The sequence below is a fragment of the Petaurus breviceps genome, unplaced genomic scaffold (genome assembly GCF_028583685.1).
Source record: "Petaurus breviceps papuanus isolate PSGF00001 unplaced genomic scaffold, PetGlider_PUasm1.0 551, whole genome shotgun sequence".
Lineage (NCBI taxonomy): Eukaryota > Metazoa > Chordata > Mammalia > Diprotodontia > Petauridae > Petaurus > Petaurus breviceps.
This window is the reverse complement of record NW_027186372.1, coordinates 42482789-42487825: the sequence shown is the minus strand read 5'-3', so window position 1 is coordinate 42487825 and position 5037 is coordinate 42482789. Positions and strand designations below refer to the sequence as shown.

The 5037-nt window shown below is 41.9% G+C and overlaps 1 protein-coding gene across 1 annotated transcript in view; it reads right to left on the bottom strand.

Annotated features, from left to right (window-relative positions):
• Window positions 1-914, bottom strand: part of FGF1 (fibroblast growth factor 1) — a 145869-nt gene extending 144955 nt beyond the window's left edge. The window contains exon 1 of the mRNA XM_069102698.1: window positions 502-914. The gene's annotated coding sequence lies outside the window, so the exon portion shown is untranslated. The remainder of the gene's footprint in view (window positions 1-501) is intronic.
• Window positions 915-5037: the final 4123 nt, after the last annotated feature.

The window sequence follows — 5037 nt, the reverse complement described above, 5'->3', positions numbered from 1 at the left end:
GGGAGGGGAGGTTCTATATATCCATTCACTCTCTTTTGTCCAGACACTAAGGAGACAAATGGCAGCATTTTATTTATTCCTCATTTCCTGCAGGGCTTTTTAAGAGCAGGCACTATCTCCCCTGTAATGGGATTGAGCTTAATGATTTCCTCGGAAATGGCTTCTCCTGTATAAGCAAAGGTAATTCAATTGGCAGGAAGAACCTCCCCCTTCAGGAATCACAGCTCTTAGATACAGGCCCTTTTGAAAACAGATGAGTCTCAGGATGCTAGAATCAAAAGGCCAAGGGCTTTCACTGTCTGTTCCATGCCATCTGCCCAGGATTATGTACAATTTTAATAGAATGGGAGAAAAGGGGCTAGCTAGCCACAAGCACAGGGATCGAGGAGGGAAAGGGAGAGGGTGGGTTTTGGAAACCTTTACATTCCTCTCAGCTGGGAAAGGAACTGGGAAAGGCTGGGCTTCAGGAATCCTAGCTCCTCAGGGGGGCCATCCACTCACCTCCTTCCTCTGGCTCTGACGTACTTTCAGGGTCCGCTTCTGTATCAGGCACTGTGCAATTAAGAGCAGGGCCTCTAAGCTGCAGGAGGAAGGGAGTCACCACTCACCATCGGGAGGACGGAGTTCCCTTAAATAAAAAGAGTTTCTCTCAGCCTCCCGAGGTCAGGGACTGAGTGGTCCACTTGCCCTCTCTCACACAGGTTCCCTCTCTAGCTGTAAATAGGGCTCATGAGGAAAAATACTCAGCGCTCCCAGGAGGAATGCTGAGTGTAATACCACACCCCGTTCCAATATCTGATGGAGCTCCTGGGTGGGGGGGCCAGTCCAGCAGATGATGGGAGCTGAGCTAATTGTAAAGGCCACAGTGGCGAGGCCCTGACAAAGTGCGGATGACGTCAGGGAGCCCACTGAGGACACTGAAGGACAAGCACTTGGGTATTTGTTTTTCCCTTTCATGTGATCTTATTTTTGGAGTAGACAGAAGAGCTATTTGGAGGCTGGAAATCAGCCAGATTAAAAGACAAGCATCTCACAAGGACTGCCTCCCTTTTTCTCTCTGCATTATTTCAGGTTTCCTGGCTGGAAAGCCTCCTCTCTAGAACTCTCTGTTGCCTTGTTGTGGCATGGAGGTAATCCCAGGTATGACAGATGAAAAACTAATTCTGGGAAACTGTACCAGGCTAAAAAACCTTAAGGATGGATTTGCATGTGTACTATTTGAAGACTGGCTAGATATTGGTACATAGAGGGAAGGAAGGAAGGAAGGAAGGAAGGAAGGAAGGAAGGAAGGAAGGAAGGAAGGAAGGAAGGAAGGAAGGAAGGAAGGAAGGAAGGAAGGAAGGAAGGAAAGAAGGAAGGAAGGAAGGAAGGAAGGAAGGAAGGAAGGGAGGGAGGGAGGGAGGAAGGGAGGGAGAGAGGGAGGAAGGAAGGAAGGAAGGAAGGAAGGAAGGGAGGGAGGGAGGGAGGAAGGGAGGGAGAGAGGGAGGAAAGGAGGGAGGGAGAAAGAAAGAAAGGGTATTTAATAAGCACTTCCTATATGATATTCCAGGTACAATGCTGACCTGAGGAAATAAAACCAAGCAAACAACACAGTCCCTGCCCTCAAAGAGATTACATTCTAACTGGAAGACAACACATAAAAAGGAGTGAAGGGGGTGGAGAGGAAGGGTACCCAGGTTGGGGCCCAATAGTTAATAAAAAGGTGAAGAAGTTCAAAGAGTGAGTCTAATTAAAGAGTGAAGTAATCATTGTCTGCAGTCCCTCAAGAAATGGTGGGATTCAGAAAGGAGCATTGAAAGAAAGAAGAACTTTCAAGTTTCAGTAACCCTTGAAATCAGGTTACAATCTGTGGCAGTGGAGGCAGGACTCTAACTGATGAAATTACATGTGGTGACCTTAATATATTCACAACTTCCCTGGGTAGAAGGCAGAATTATAGAATTTTAGAGTTGGCTAGAACCTTTGAGGTCATCTAGCCCTCAAATAATCCCCACTACAATATACTCAATAAGTGGTCATCCAACTTCTAAGTGCAGACCAGCAAGGCAGAGGGAGTTCATTACCTCTAAGGCAGCCCATTCTACTCTAGGATAGATCTAATCATTAGGAAACTCTAATTGTCAGTATGTGGTCCTAAATCTAGAAAGGAGTTTTCATTCTGTATGGTACTTTTAAGGCATCCTTCTAAAGAAGGAATCTTAATTTACCATTATTTTATACCACGTTTTTTCCTTACTAACCCATACTCACCAACAGAATTGAGCCTGCTAGTAAAATCAATGAAATCAGAAGTTCTCCCACTCATTCAGCATGTAAACAAGTGAACAGGAACCATGGTCCTTGCTGAAAATTATATTCATTCCATCATTATCCCCTTTACACATTGAGTGCTTCTGTATAATGTTGAGACAAGACCCAGACTACCAGCAAACTGTTCCAACCCAGGGGTAACTTGGTGGCACAGTAGAGGGAGAGCTGGGCCTGGAGTCAGAGAGACCTGCGTTGAAATCCAGCCTCAGACACTTACTAGCCAAGTGACCTTGGGCAAGTCCTCTCTCTGCTTCAGTTTTCTCAACTGTAAAATAGGAATAACATCTACATGTTCTATAAACACGTACCTCCCCAGTTTTTTGTGAAGATCAAATGAGATAATATTTGTAAAGTGCTTGCCCAGCAGTCTGGCCTCTTCCCTACTTCAGCCCCTGAGTTTGTCTGGAAGAATTCACAGTTAATAATAATAATAGTGAACATTTATATAACACTTGCTATATGCCAGATACTGTGCTAAGCACTCTATAGTAGTTATCATTCAGGAGTAAAGAAGCAAAATCAGTTTATTTTTCACCTGTTCTTCCTTTCTAAATATGAATTGGAAGTATTTAAAGCCTCACTGTTGAGAAGTTGAATATGATATAATTATGATGACCAACCTTGGTTTCCTCCTTGTATAGGAGACATGGAGGACTGTGGGTATGTAATGATGTGTACAACATTGAACATGGAGCTGGGTTGGTCTGTTTTTCTTTGTCACAAGGGGAGGCTCATGCTTGGTGGGGGGAGAGTGGAGGAGGAAAAGGATATCTGGAAATGTGATATGAAAAAACAAAAGGCATTGATAATTTTGTTTAACCCACCGCTGAATCAGGCCTATGCTTTTATTGCCATGACTCTTCCCTTAAATTAAATTCTTAACTCTCCGGGCTTAAAAAGAAGAGGAAGAAATTAGGATACTTTTCTAACCTCCCCCTCTTAGGCAGTGATTTTATATTCAATATGAATTATCAATGAGATCCATTAGCCTTGGCGTTTATTTCCTAAAAGGAAGTCACTCTGCAAATTTATACACAGGAGGGGCTGGTCGGGGCCAAGCTCAGTTCTCAGCATAAACTAAATTGCTTGTTCCCTTTCTCCAGAAGCCAAGCAGGAAGCTTTCAACAGCTTGTCAAACACTGGCCCCTGCAGTCAGCCAGGCTGCATTACCCCAAGACAGTCTACTCCCTGAGAAAGAATGCTGAACAGTACTTCAAGGGCATCTGTAAGGTACCATGAAAACCCTGAAAAAAATTGAATTTAGCATATAGGCAGCAGAATAATAATGAGTGAAATCTTGTCAAGAGGAAATTGTTTTTGGAATAGACTTTTTTGTCCTTGGGTTTCTTGATATTCCAATGAATTTGTGATCTCATCCTTGTGGGTTCTTGAAAAAAGAAAACAAAACTCCCTCTGTCTCACAGGAACATAGATTTAGAACTCCAAGGCGCCTTACACACCATCAAATCCAGCTCTTTCATTTTATAGATGAGGAGACTGAGGCAGACAGAGGTTAAGTGAATTGCTCACAGTCACAAAGCTAGAGGCTGTATTTGAGCTCAAGTGCTGACTCCAAGCCCAGAACTCTATCCTCTGTGCTACCTAGAGCCTGTTATAGACTGAAAACAATAATGCCTCAATCTACGACACTTTCATTCTTGTCCTCCAGTAACTGCTGTACCGGGAGGCCACTCAACATATACAGGGACCTTCCTTTAAAACTCTTGGCATTTTATAGCTAACAGTAAAGGGTGGAGGCTGTCCAAAAGTTACATCTCACTCCTGTTAGATGACCAGATCGCCTCCTTTTCTGGACGAAATCATGCATTAGCACTAAAAGAATATGTTAAGAAGACAGGCTTTTAATTAAGGGAAAAGGTTAAAAGTCATTAAAAGCACTACACTGTTTCCCAGAGGTGATTAAAAGTGGTTTGTGTTGGCATAATACAATCAAGCAAGGTGTAATTTGAGAATCACCAAGTCACCAGCTCAGAAATATCTTCTTCAGGGGTGGCTAGGTGGCACAGTGAATAGAGCACCAGCCCTGGAGTTAGGAGGACCTGAGTTCAAATCCGGCCTCAGACACTTAACACTTACTAGCCATGTGACCTTGGGTAAGTCACTTAACCCCAATTGCCCTGCCCTCCCCCCTCCAAAAATATGAAAGTTAAAAAAAAAAAGAAATATCTCCATTTCATATCTTGTTATTCTACTTAACCTAACATTCTCACCATTAGAGTAACTAATGGTTTAGATAACAATAGTAGTAGCAATGTCTCCAGAAGGCCACTATTAAAATATTCATATGCTGCCTGAGAGTGGTCTTATAATATTTTCCCATTCTCTTTTATTTTATTTTTAATTTATGGAATAAAACATTATAATAAAAATATGATTGTATGGGAAACTGCAAATCTATTATGAACAACTTGCTATTCCTTTTGAATATATAATAAAATTATCATGTAAATTTATTTTTTATTCCCTCCTTCCCCAGAAATGGCTACCATTAGACACCAATACACACATATACATATGTGTATATATATATGTAAAATTATTCTATACATACTTCTATTTATCTATTCTTTCTCTGGATGCAGCATCTTTTTCCATATGTCCTTTATAGTTAATTTGGATATTTATATTAGCCAAAATGACTTATTTGCTCAAAGTTGTTCTTAAAACAAAATTGGTGTTACTGTATACAGTGTTCTCTTGGTTCTG